This window comes from Vombatus ursinus, unplaced genomic scaffold (assembly GCF_900497805.2).
Source record: "Vombatus ursinus unplaced genomic scaffold, bare-nosed wombat genome assembly UNPS02015175.1, whole genome shotgun sequence".
Lineage (NCBI taxonomy): Eukaryota > Metazoa > Chordata > Mammalia > Diprotodontia > Vombatidae > Vombatus > Vombatus ursinus.
Genome location: NW_020954953.1, coordinates 20,982,911 through 20,997,671, shown reverse-complemented (window position 1 = coordinate 20,997,671; position 14,761 = coordinate 20,982,911). Strand labels below are relative to the sequence as shown.

General features: G+C 40.4%; 1 protein-coding gene across 3 annotated transcripts in view; it reads right to left on the bottom strand.

The window, feature by feature from the left end:
• The window catches only part of LOC114031491 (tubby-related protein 4), a 266,210-nt gene extending 258,529 nt beyond the window's left edge, over nt 1-7,681 (bottom strand). For all 3 annotated transcript variants that reach the window (XM_027846585.1, XM_027846587.1, XM_027846586.1), the window contains exon 1: nt 7,574-7,681. The gene's annotated coding sequence lies outside the window, so the exon portion shown is untranslated. The remainder of the gene's footprint in view (nt 1-7,573) is intronic.
• Nucleotides 7,682-14,761: the final 7,080 nt, after the last annotated feature.

The following is a 14,761-nucleotide window of genomic DNA, read 5'->3' as shown; positions in this document are numbered from 1 at the left end:
AGATGAAGAAATGATAGAGTATGGAAAGAGAACAAAATGATAAACATGATACTGTGCCAAAAGGGTTATCTATTTAAGACCTTATAAAACAGGTCTGTTTGATACATGACTTGTCCTGAAAAGAACTTTGTCTACTATGATACTAACTTGAAGGTGTCCAATCTCTTCTGATCTTGGAAGCTGATCCCAGGAACTAAGCAGTAAAGGAGCTAAGCAGTACATCACAACTTTCCCCATTACAACTTAGATATATCATAGGTCATTATAAGAAATTAAATGGGAATTTTGCAGGAGTTTTGCAAAAGCCACAGGCGATATGTAAAGGCCAGCAGATGACACAGAAAAAGCTTAGAAACTCAGAAATGCATAAAACATATGTATAGCATTGTATAATATCAACATATTTTATTTTTTAACGCCATGATAATCAGACTTCTCTGGTACAAAGGGACGACCAACAAATTTACACAGATTTTTCAGATGGGGGGAGTCTGTGCCCTTAACCCTAACAATCTGGAAGGGATAACTGTACCTGTATAGAGATAGTGAAGTATAGCACAAAGGTGTCAAACATCAAAACTCTAAAAAGGTTGGAAATCACTAATCTGGTAAGTTAGTATAGGTGTATTCTGGGTGCTGCCCAAACTAGTATTTGGAAATTGTTTAACAAAAGAAATAAAAGTACAATACAAGTGAGATAATGTTAAGTTGTGGTTTTCTAAGTCAATTTGCTGGGAGGGAAGCATTTATTTGAATTTGACACCACTGCTATAAAGGATAGAGTCCAGGACTTTAAGAAGACCTAGGTTTAAATCCAGCCTTTGACCCTTATTAGCTATATAACCCTAGGCAAGTCCCTTAATTACTTTGTGTCTCTTTCCTCATCTGTCAAACGAGGAGGTTGGTCTCACCACCCTCTAAGGTCTAACTCTATGATTCTATGAAATGAAAATTATACACAATGTGCATCAGAAGAATAAAGGCTTCAAGGAGACGTTTAAACTACTTTTAATCATGATACAGTCAATAAATTATTAAGGAAATATTTAGGATGAAGAAATTCTGAACTCAGTCATGTTCACCTATGAACTGCAAGAGGAATTTTCAAGTATTAAGCAATAGTTCTTAAAAAGCACATGAGAGGTTTGAATGAAGTCTTCCAACTACATGAATCCATAAATGAAATTTGAAAGTAAAAGCTGAATCTTCTTAAAAAAAACTCATTAATAAATAATGACAACTCTCTTAAATAATGCTTCAGAGTTTCCAAAACAACTTCCTAACAACAAGCCCATGGAGTCAGATAGTAGAGATATTATTATAGCCCTTTAATAGATGATGAAATCAAAATTAAAAGGCAAATTTGCCAAAGTTTAGATAATTAGTGAATAGTGAAGCTAGGACTCAAATTCATGTTTTCTGACTCCATTACTTAATGTCTAAAACATGGCCATTCCCAAGCTAAAAGGGAATGCCGAAACATAAGGAATACTAGACAAAGGAAGACAAAGTTGTTCTTTTGATAAAATAAGATAATACCTTAAATTTGTATAGCACTTCACAAAGAAAGTACTTTTGAACCTCAATGAAGTAGGCCAACCAGGTATTGATCTTTTTCAGAGACTGAGGTTCAGAAGTTAGTGACTTTGATCACACAGGCAGCAAGGATCAGAGGCAGGGTTAGAACCCCAGTTTTCTCACTCCTAGTCCAATGTTCTTTGCACTGTATTACATATCCCTACTATTATTCCTACTATTTAGTGCCAACTTGTCCCAATAGCCAAGTTCAATTCCAAGTGATTTGTTTTATAATCCACTGTACCACAAATCTCTTTTTCATGTGAACACCACCAATTTATCAATCTAAGGCTTAATATGACATTGATCCTAAGGGTAAATGTGTTTCACACCACCTAAAGATAATGGTAGTTATTCCTACTCAATGACAACAAATAAAAATATTAAATTCTTGAAAAACTTTTCTATACCCAATATATTGAGATTCCTCAGCCTAATAGAAGCCTATCTGGCTTCTGTTCCTAATACTTATTGAAACTGTTCTTTCAAAACAGCCCCCAGTGGCGTATTTACCAAATCCATTGGTCTTTTTTCAGTCCTCATCCTTCTTGACCTTTTTAAAACTTTTAGAACTACTGACCATTCCCTCCTCCTAGACATATCTTCCTTGTTCGAGTGTTAATAAACCATGCCCTCTTTATTCTCCTCTCTCACTAACCATCCCACCTGTCTGCTCTTCCAACCCATTAATGTGGATCTTTCCTGCAAAGGTCTGTCCAAAGCCTATTTTCCTTTTTTCTCTTTACCCTCTCCTTTGGCAATATGACTCACTTCCACAATTTCAACCACCAGATAATTCTCTCAAATCCCTTCTTCCAATACAGAGGTATGCTAGTAAATGTTTAACAACTAGCTTGTTCTGCAGGTGGGGGTAGTGTATGCATGACACTCAAGTTTATGTCATTAACATTTTCTTAACCACTTTCTTAAGTCTAGTCAATCAACAAAGCAGTAAATCAAGACCTGATTTGTAGAGTTTGCAAATTTCTGAGGTATGAATGCTCACGCTGAAAATTTGACAATAGGCTCAGTTGCTCAAGTTTGCTCATCACACCCCAACTACTGTCCAAACCTCTCTTTTGAGCTTTAGGCCCATAATTCTAACTGCTTAAAATACATCCTGTAGTCCTACCACCCACAAGCATGTCAAAAACCAACATTTTTTCCTTAAAACTTGCTCCTCCTCTTGACTTCACTTTCCACCTTTAGCAACCTGATTCACCCCATCTCCCCTGCTTAAAACTCTGGGATTATCCTTGACTCTTTCCTTGATCTTATCTCTCATCAAATCTTGCCAATTTCATCTCTGCAATTTCTCTCCATTCTCACTACTACAACCACAGTACAGGTGCTCATCAAGACTCACCTAAGCTACTGAAATAACTACTTCCAGTCGCCATTCTCCTCCTTCACAATTCTTCATACCATTGCCAGAATAATCATCCATATGCAGAAATTTGGACCTATCACTTCTTTGTCCAAAAATTTTCAATGGCTCCCTCTTGTTTTTTGAATAAAGAAAAAAATCACTATGTCTGGCATTCAAAGTTCTCCATAATCTAGTGTCCTTCTAAACTTCCCTACCTTGATTTTCATATTACCTGTTTCTCTCATCCCTCTACCAACTCCAAGCTCGAGCCAAACTAGTTTACTCTTTGTCCCCGAGATGACATTGTTTCATTACTTAGTCACACAGGAAGAACCAAATAAAAGGACGAATAATTACTATTGTCCAGGCTATGTCATTAAATTTTATCAACAGCCCACTGATTTAGCTCATCAGCTAATATCTTGGATTGCCACTGCATATGGAATAATAAGCTAGGTCTAGAATTGGATAGTAGATAAAGAGCTGAATTGATTTGAAAAATTCCGTAGTGTTTTCAGAAATCCTAAGCCACTCTTTGACATATGCCAATAATCATCATCTTTTTTTAACATCAATGATCTTCCCATGATGCTACTCAAACTCTAGTGGCATCCTAAATCAAATACAAGTTCCTTTGCTGGCATTTAAAGATCTTTACAATCTGCCACCAATCTACCTTTCCAGACTGATCCCATGTTACTCAGCTTCAAATACACTATGACCAGGTCAAATTGGCCTTCTTACAGTTCCTCATCAAAAGCCCTTCATCTCCCATCTCTAGGCCTTTGCATTGGTTGTCCACATTTGGAATACACTCTCTCCTCACCTTTGTCTCTTAGAATCCCTTGTTTCCTTTAAGCCTTAGCTCAAGTACCATCTTCTACATGAAAACTTTCTTGATCTTCCCCAGCTCCTTGTACCTGCACTCCAAAATTATCCTGCATCTCTTTTGTATATATCTATATGTGGTACATATGTGTGTGTATGTTTATCTTCTCCCAATAAGATTGTAAACTACTCCCAGGTGATGACAACTTCACTTTTGTCTTTGTATCCCAAATGCTTGGCACAATGCCTGACATAAAGAAGGCACTTAATCAGTGCTTGCTGACTGATGGATACAGTTGTGAACCACAGACTATAATAACATCTGAAAAATAAAAATTTCCAGTAACTTGAAAGGCAACAAAGAGGCATAAGTAGACTGCAGTAAATACAGACTATGACTTGTAAGTAGCATCACTCCCTGGAAATTATGATATGATAAGAATATGAGCCAGTCAAGTTAACTTCATAATAAAACTAAATTAGGTGACTTATTTCAATGGCCAACAGATAGACTTATTGTCTTCCCCATTAGAATACAAGTACTTTGCCAGTTAAGGGTTTTTTAATTCATTTTATTTGTAACCCTGGCACCTACATCAGAGCCTAGCACACTGAAGGCCTCAATAAATGCTTGTTGATTGAGGTACCAAACTGGCATCGCTGCAATGTTAAGAGACTGAGAGAAGATACAGCATACCAGGTGGATACTCTAGTGGATTTATATGAGGACATGGCCAAAAATCATCTAAGATTAGAGTGTATAGATATGTTACAACCTGCACAAGTAGAGAGAAATGGACACGATGAGACCATAGATCCATATTAGTATATCATTTAACTTGTAGGATATTCAATTTTATAGAATAGTAAAGCAAAGTATAACTGAGTTTTATGGTACTTTGGATGTCTTTTTCACAAAACATCGTGTCAATGCATGTCATAATAAAAACTTGGCATAACAAGTCCAAAATTACAAATAAAAAATCTAACTTCCATAATCTTCCATAATGTTAAATTATTTTGGTCTCAGTCACTAAATGAGTCTTTAGAAAAGCAAGGATGCCTAACTTCTATTTCAGCTCTCTGTTCCCTAACTACCTAAGATCAAAAGCATACTTGCCAAAAAGGAAAATCTCTTCTTACCAGTCTCAGCCCTATTCTAGGCCCGCTGTGGTTCTGTTTTGGATGATATCTAAAATAGGCATGGTGTCCTACCGTGTACAGTTTTTAGCTTTAATAGATCAGAACTGCACTAAGACTTTTGGGACAACCTGTATTTTCAAATTTAGAAGTTGTTGTTTTGCAAAAAAGTAGGAATGGGTGACAAGACTAGCATTTCTTAACTCAATACTCAATTTATAAGCTTCAATGGAATAAACAAATTTCATGTTATCTAAGCAAAGCATTAGATTTATCAGGACTGACAAATATATTAGGACTGACCTAGTACAGGATACACTGTGCTGTCATTTTTCAAAAGCGGAAAGTAGCTCTATCTTTCTGCTTATCTCCCATGAATGAAAGCTGTTAAAGTTTTAACAATGTTGATTAAATGACTTTATTATCTATTTACCTTCTGTACCCCTAACTTTGTGTTTTATGCAGAATAAAAATTGTTTCTAATTCATCAATGTGATAGAAAGACTACTGAATCTGAAACTACAGGCCCTGGGCTCAAATCACAGTTCTGTCACTAACTAGGTATGGGAAAATTTGAATTCATTTAACCTCTCAAGGACTCAGTTTCATGTAGGGAGGGGGAGGAATTACTAGGTAGCTTCTAAGATCTCCTCTGGATATATAATTATGATTCTATGATTTACTGAAACTTTCACAATGCGTGCTGAAACAAAGCTATTAGATCCACTTCCATTAATAACTTTTATACAAATTAACTATCATTTAAGTTAAAAAGCTGAATACTAAATTTGGATGTTCATGCTTCACTCATATAATCATCTCCAAATCAGTAAACTATCAGACTAGATGTGGTACAAAAATCTTACTTTGTTCTGCATATGAATGTCATTACACATAAACTTCTGAAATTAGCTTCTAACCTGTCCAGGCAGACAAGGACAGTATTTAAAGTCACTCTCTAGTCTGCAAGTTTTTTGTTGTGGGGTTTTTTTTCAAATTCTATTATTTCACATTCCTCACAACTTTAAACTTGAAGTTACAATACTTGATGACTGGTGCCTTAAGAGTTCTGCAGGAAACAGCATCACAAAATGGATTTGCCTACACATAGTAAAACGCAACCACAGATTAAAGCAAAACCATGGACATATAAAAGAAAAACAATAGAGAACCATATCATTTTCTTAAAAAACAAGTTTTTGCCTTTAGATTTTAGTACTTAAATTTCTCCCTGTGTTTGTATAAACTACATCTTGAGACTGACTAGATGTCCTACCTTCATCAAAGGGATTCTTTGAAAGGTATGGGAAATAAAATAACAAATACAGAAAAAGAATCCATTTCCCCTAGAAAATACCCCATTCCCAGTAAACAGGTCTCAACCCCAAAGGATAGGTAAGCCAGTTCACCTTAGTAGTCAAGCAAGCAACACTGAAATAGCGACTCATTTACATTAAATCACCCTCAAAACCCCAGCACCAAGAACTCTCTACAGTCACCCAACCTTGGAGGGGGTCTAACAGGAGTGCAAACAATCCCAAAACTAATTACTTGAAAAGGGGTCAAACTTTGAGATCGACATAGTACTTTTTTTTTAAAGGAGGGAACGAAGGAAATGGGTTGATAATATGAGCGGAGTCTGTGTGATTTGTCAGAGGAAACAGCAGACTCCAGACAACATAAGTGCCAGGATTTCCATGCAGCTGGCACGACAGGTGACTGGGCGCTGCTTTGCAGACACCCCGCTCCCGACGGCCTCCCCGGGTCTTGGTGAAGGTGGAGTAGGGAGAGAAGAGGTAAACGAGACGGGATGAGGGAGAAGGGGGGGGGCCCGAGGCTGAAGCACAGTGGGAAACCTCCTCAACTGGAGGAAAAGGAGGAGTGCAAACCCCAGTTTCCCGGGGGGGAGGACCGTTTCTGAGGGATTTTTCTGCCACCACAATGAAATAAAATGGCTCCAAGCCAAACGCCTCCAGATCATCACCACCACCCCCTCTCCTCCACACTCCCGGCGAAAACGGCTTTCTCTTTCGCCCCGCTTTTCTCCAGCGTGGAAACAAAAGGCCAAAATAGAAAAAAAAACAAAAAACAAAAAAAGGCAGCAACCGCCGCCCAAGCTGCCAGGTCAGACCCTGGTATCCCACCCCCCCAAGAAAAAAAAATTTCAAAAGGATGAAACCCCCATCCCCCGGCTATGGAAGCGCCTCCCTCCCAGCCCCCCATAAGACCACAAGCACCCCAGACCTCCGTCTCCCGCTGGGTGGGTGGGTCGGTCCGTCCGGCCGTCCGTCCGTCTGTCTCCCTCCCTCCCCTGGCGGCCGTCGCCGCTCCACGGCTGCGGACCAAAGCCCGGGCCCTTCTCCCGCGGGGCGGGCAAAGCCTCGCTCCGCTCCCCCCGCCCCAGCTGGGGCTGGAGCGCCCCCTCCCCACCCCTCGCCCCGGGCGGAGGGGATGGGGCTGGAAGCAAGAAAGCGGCCAGCCCGGAGGAGGAAGGGGATGCCTGGGGTTTAGAGAAGGGGAGTGGAGGCGGGGGAGGCCGGTGGGGTTTCCCCCCACCCCCGCCGGGCAGCAGCAACAACAGCATCCCGGCCGCGGCCGTGACAGACGCCCCCCATCGCATCCCTTCCGCCCGCTTCGCCTCGCCTCGCCTCGCCTCACCTCCCCCGGGGGCGGCGGCGGCGGCGCCGGCGGCCACTCGGTGTCTCGTCTTGTCTCCTGTCCTCGGTCAGCGTCGGCGGCAGCCAGGGCACCACCACCGCCTCCTCCTTCTTCTCCTCCTCCTCCTTCACCACCACCACCACCTCCTCCTCCTCCTCCTCCTCCTCCTCCACCTCCTCCTCCCTCCTAGTGTCTCGGTCTGAGTCTCCGCCTCCCTCCGCCGCTGGGCCCTGACTGCTGCGCCACGTGATCTGTCACATGACCCAGCACATTTAGCAGGCGCCACCCCAAACCTCTTCGCGGCTCCTTTCCAATTCGGGCTCCGGGGCCAGACCAGACGGGAGCCGCAGCCAGCAGCCCCAGGCAGCGGCCGAGACCCGTCCCTCCCCACATCCCCCGGCGGCCTGCGCTCCTCCCTCTCTTCCCCCCACCCCGCCCCCCGGCCTGGCGGCTCGCGCTCCACGCACGCTACCCCCGCCCCGCCCCTCCCCTCCCCTCCCCTCCCCTCCCCTCCCTTCCCCTTTCCTCCCTGGGCGCCCCGCCTGCGCCTCTGCACGTCCAGACCACCCCCCCCTCCCCCGCCGCCGCCGCCCTCCCTCCTCTCCCGGCCCGAGGCCAGAGTGAAACGCGTCCCCACGAAGGCTCGCGCAGCCTTGGCCGACACGTCCCGGGAGGTCCCGCTCCCGTCTGTCCGCATCTTTTTCTCTCCCCATCCCACTCGCCCGTGCTTTCCCCCAGTCCAGGCATCCCGCGGTGACTCTGCAGACGCGGACACGTCTGTGTGATCCCAGGCAAGTCTGCCTCAGTTACCTTAAGTGTCAGATAGGGTGGTTGTGAGGATCGAATGAGGTAATACTTGAAAGTTTTCAAATATTATCAAAATATGTCATCAAAAGATAATTAAATTTTATTTAACTTGAAAAGTTTGCAAACCTTAAAGCGCTCTATAATTGCTCTAATAACCTTTTATTAAACAGTTCAACTGACTACCCCCAAAGAGTTATGAGGAAAACACTTTGTAAAACTTTAAAAGTGCTATATAAATATATTCAGCTAGGTGGTAGAGTGGAGTCAAATTGGGCCTGAGTTCAAATCCTGCTCCGATACTAGCTGTCTGACCCTGAGCAAGTTACTTAATCTATTTGCCTCCGTTAACCCCATCTGTAAAAGGGGGATAATAATAGCACCTACCTCTCAGGGTTGTTGTGAGGATCAAATGAGATACTAAATGTGCTCAGCAGTATGTGTCCCTGACACATAGTAAACGATATATAAATGTTAGCTATTATATTGCACGTTTCAGAAATGCTACTCTCTAAACAAACCTCTGAGAAACAATATTATTGTGTCTATTTTTACAGAGGCTCAGAGAGATTAAATGACCTCCCTGTGAGCCTTTAAGTATCAGAGCTAAGACTTGAACCCATGTCTTTCCTGCTGTCTCTTAGATATCACCGTTAGCTAATCATGTAAATTTTCTGAGTCTAGTTAGTCAGATGATGAAAATGAACTATATTGTCTTTAAAACTGGAAGTCACTAGATGTAAACCCCACCACCACCACCAGTGCCTTGCACCAGTGCAGTGCATATACCCAGATAGATGAAAACAGTGGGTCACCTGATGGGAGATCTCTAAAACAATACTATTTTTGTGTAGGGAGAAAGGAAGAGAACTTAGAAAAGGAGATGTGTAGTAAATTTTCACTTAACTTTTAAGGAGAAATTTACTGCTTTTGTTCTGCGAAGGAAGTAGAATTTGAGTTTGGGGAAAAGATCTCCCCAAAGAAAAAGTAACCTTAGAAAAGGTCAAAGAAACAGAGTTAGAGTGTGAGGTAGAGACAGACCTTTAGTCTGTATTTTAAACAACAGGATAAGCCCACCAATTCTTTCTTGAAGGAGCCCTCCACTATCATAGAAATTTCCTGCCCCACCAGGGTATTCTGATGAGATTACCTACAGAGAAAACATCCTCACCACGGGAACAAACCTGATTTTTGATTAACATGTTCCAATTCCAAGGTTAACACATTCTTCCCAAAATCACTTGACATCATGTTCCTATTACTCAATTTCCCAAATAAGGAAAATGACTGAACAGCCTCATTTGATAGGTTTTTTGTGCCACTCATAATGTTGCCCTCAGGCTTTGTAAAACCCTATGTATCTCCTTTTGTTCTTTACCTACCTTTCCACCTGGCAACTGCCTATCTTTTTGATCTTCTAGCCCTGCCTCTTGATTTATTAACCTCCAGGCAAAGCTCTGGGAGATCTTAGGACCTCTGAGCTGAAGAATTCCTCAAGAATTCCCTTATTACATGATGTGCATACTCCTGGGACTGTCAGATACTAAGACTAGGGCACTGAATATTCTCCCAGGACAGTATATAACAATTTTGTACTTGTGAGAATACAGAAATAATAGGGGATACATAAAAATGTAAGTAACTTGGGAGAGAAATTGCAACTGTAGCTTGAGAGTTTCCAAATGGTGCACTGAACCCAAATGACTCAGGGTATTAGCCTTATAGCCTTCACATCATTTTCACCGTGTTCAAAAAAGTAGCATTGCTGACTGTAAGACAATGAACATGCATGTAGCTTTAAAAGAAATTTTGAACATGATCCACAGGCATGAGTACAAGTGTAGAATATATTTTCGTTTATAGCCATAGCCACTGTTTGTAGAGCTTATTATGTTTCTGGATTTGCTTGTTTAACTAGGAAGAGGACTAAAATCTATTCCAGATTGAAGACTTCTTCTCCCCTATACTATAAACTCATTGTGGGCAGGGTTTGTGTCCTATACATTTCCCTACCAGTCCTGTCACTCAGTGTGCGATGGTTAATGATAACAATGATTAAGTGATAGATGTACAGTGGAAAATTGTTAGCAGTGATACTGTTTATAGATGCTGGAGAACTGAAAAAGTAGAAGTAAACCCCAAGATATATTAAGACTGATGTGAGTTCCTAATTAATGTGAATTAGGAATCCTGTGACTAAGTTGCATTATTCAAATCCACTGGATCATATTACCAAGTGTTACATAATCATACATATATTTACATACCAATGACATATGGTGCATACTTATAACTTCAAATAGTGCAAGTTCAAGTAAGTATGACTCCATCAGGGGATTCATTATTTGAACTAATCAGGGCCTTGTGTGAACTATTTATCATTTATACCTAATTGCAATGCAACAAAATAACAAATAGATATAACATTAAATATTTGTCTGATTAACTTCTTGTAAGTTTTGATTCAAGTCCTGTCTCTGATAAATACTGGCTGTATGACCATCAACAAGTTGCCTTTCCCCTCAATGCCCCAGGCAACTCTCTAAGATTGTAATTTTCAGAGAAAGTGCTGATCTGAGTTGATTTGAGGAAGCTCCCTACACAGGTGAAATCATGATCATAGTCCAAACAAATTTTTTTTAATTACTAAACTCTATACATAAATGATCAGTCTTAACAGTCTCACAGTCATGTGTTCATGATGCTCTCCACAAAACTTTACAAAATCATAGGGAACAATTGCCAGTAGAAAAGGCATTTTCTTCGTGGTTTTCTTTCCCCAGTTTGGACTCTGACCTGTCTTTGATATGTAACAAGATTCACAGCTTGAAATGGTATTGCTATGGATGCTCACCTGTATCTAAAAATGTGTACATAGACCTCACTGCTTATGATCTAATTGAGATAGTTTAACAGCCTCAATATAGCAGCTTGCTCTATTACTGTTAGATTGTTGGTGATTTTTTTTTCCTTTTATGAGCTTTAAGAGGGCATTTCAGGACACATGGGTAATATTCAAGAGATTGGTACTCTGCATCAGTTTCTTAAAATAGTTGCCAACCTAATTCCTAGAGTTTCTCTTGATTTGTCTAAGTGCATTCCCCTTTTGTGGTGCTTTGTGAAAAAAGTAAAGTCCATTGTCAAAATGTTAATTATGAAAGTATGTCACAAGTAGTCTATAATGCTCCAGAAATGTAAGACAGACTTCACAAGGAGTGAGAAAAGTAGAAAGAGTGGTAGTAGCCAGGGATTTTTTTTTTTTTGTTTAACCTACAGTAATATACTATTCTCTAGAACACCATCTGGAATCCCAAACATATCCAGCAAATAGAAATTTCCTTCCCTGGGCTAGGAGGAGAGAAGACTTAAATAATAAAAAACAAGGAAGTCAAATGCAGAAAAGCCCAAACAAAAAAAAAAAAAAGAAAGAAAAGAAAAAGCCCAAACATGCAAAGTGCCACTAATTCAAATATATTACTTCACTGGGGATCCTTTGGTGGCATGTGCCTGCATAAGTAGCCTATCAACAAAATAACAAAATTAAAATTTCTTGAGCCACGTCTATGTTAAGACTTTGGAAACCATATGATGAGGCTATATTGGCAATACAACTGCTTATTTTTACTGATCTGATCAAGAAAGTTGTGAGGGTTTTTTTTTTGTTTGTTTGTTTTGGCAATGGGATTAAGTGACTTGCCAAGGGTCACACAGCTAGTGTCAAGTGTTTGAGGCCAGATTTGAACTCAGGTCCTCCTGACTCCAGGGCTGGTGCTCTATCCACTGTGCCACCTAGCTGCCCCCATAAATATGCAATTTTTTTTATGCTATCCAAGTTTGCTGATGCTCTTTTTTTTTTTAGGGTTTTTTTTAATCCCTAAGATTACTATTAGGGCTTCCCACCCTTACCTTCTATTCCATCCTCCATAGAATACCATTCTTGTTTACCATATGAGAATAATTTTAATTCCCAATCAAAATTCTTCCAGGTTGTAAGTAACCCCTTAAATTCCTACCAGTAGTGTTCAACTCTGTCTTCCAATCCAACACTACCTCTGTAGGAGGCTTGGAAGTATTTGCTGAAAGAAGCTACCTGAACATACAAGAAACCATCCTGTCCCTTGGTTCCAGAGTATGGGGCATCAGGATGGTGGTGTAGAAGTTGCACCAGGGAGTGGAGAAAGGAAGGTATACATATGCCATACTGAAGAAAATTTAGCAAAGGTTAGGACACCTGGTTTTAGTCAGGTTATTTTTCCCACAAATCCTTACCAAGGTCATTATCATTGTTTAATATGGGTTGAATGCTGTAAATGGACACAAGAGTCCCAAGTGTTCTGGCAGGTATAAAAAGAAATGTACCATGCTATATGCCATTATTATAACACATATATATGTATGTATATATATATATATATACACACATTCATTCATTTATTTATCCTTGGGCAACCTATTTTATGAAAGGACATGTCATTTAAAAAAAAAAGATTAATAATATAACCTGATATAGAACCATGCTGCCTCCACTTGCATATTTGTTCTTAGTTTCCCCATGTTCAAGACACTTTGTAGTTCACCACCCACTCAAAATTATGGCTCAAAAGCACCTATTAGCATGTTTCTTTTATTCAACCAATTAGATGACACATTAGTTCAAAGCAAAAGATATTTAATAAACAATATAGCAATATAAATGACTAGAAAGATTTCTCTTTACATCAATCGTATACCTCATACCAGCTACCAGTGAGAGAGGAGAGTCACACAGGGGATATGTTTGGCTAGGGAACACAAGTAGCCAGGAAACATGCAGACAGGGACACAGAGAACATGCATGACCAGAGAATATATATGGCTGGGAAAATTCCCACCCTCAGAGCTGTTGGTTGTTTCTCCCACAAAACTACTGATGTCTTCTGGTGATGTCATCAGGTTAGAGCTGCCCTTTTTTTTTTTTTTTTTTCACTGAGCTTGGATCCACTGCTGCTCTCTGCTTGGTGTCTCAGCTTTTATTGCTCAGGGTAGACTGTCTATCTCTAGTTCTGCTGCTGTTATCTGCTGGCATTTGCTGGTCTTCAACTGCCATGTTATTTCTTTTAGCTCTCTTCCGCCATCATCTGGTCTTCTGCTAAATTGCAGCTGCTACACAGACCTCACAGAAGAGGACTCAGTAACTCCTTTAGCCATCATCCCAGGGACTACTGAAACTGTATCGAGCCAGCCAACCAAAACAAACAAACAAATGTACAGAAACAGAAAACAAAACAAAACAAAACAAGAAACCTCAGGCTTAGGTTGTCTGTCTTTTGGGAGAAAGGAGGGGGGCAAGAACTGAATCTTTCTTTGTCTAAACTTTGATTTAAAGTGAGAAAATTCCTTTCATTTTCTTTCCACTCCCATTTTCTTTCCCTAACAGTGATGTTCCAGGGCAGGCAAATCACAGGAAATTGGCAAAGAAGATGAGGAGTGGCTGGTGATCTTTGTCCTAGTCCTCTCCCTCCAGCCAAATACCTTCCCTCTTGTCATTTCCATTTCCATAGTCTGACTACTTGCTTTCTCTCACAGGACATTATATCTCTTGTCTGTTGCCCTTACACTTGCTGAACTCCATGCCTGTAATATGCTTCATTGTCATATCTGCCTCCCAGAATCCCTAGCCCTCTTCACAGCATGGCTCAAGTGCTAATTTCTATATGAGATTTTTCCTCATTTCCCCTAGTGCTTTACCAACTCTGAAATGTCCTTGCATTTATTTTGTGTGTATACCTATATATGTATTTATGTGTTATATGTTCACATATATACCCATGTATTGTCTCCCTGATAGAAACCTTAAGGAAAAGGACTGTTTCATTTTTGTTTTGTTTTTACCAGCACCTTATACAGCACCTGGCATAGGGTACTTAGTAAATGAGCGTTAGTAGATTGACTGATAATTATCTTATTCCCAAAATGCTGAAAGTTCTCAACACGTATCATCTCTTTATTGATAATAATGCATGTTTTATTATCATCATTATTTACAGCCATATAGCATCATTAGGAGAACATTGTTGTTTAAAACATGGGATTTTACATCAGGAAACAGTTTAGGATTGCCAGAAGTGCACGACCATTTCCCAAATTCAATCCAGACCTCTCTTGCCCAAGTTTGGTCCACAATGCCCATATACAGTGCTTATTCAAACAAATAGATATAGATATTGATGAGAGAGATGTAGATGTAGAACAGATGGTATAAATATAGATATACAGATGCATATAGATGGACTAACTCAAGGGGTTGCCCATTCAACTGCCAGTCATAGTATAGAAAACAGACATTTTCACCTAGTTGTTTTTTTTTTTCCTGTATGGATAGTTAGGTTGATCTCTTTTGAGTAG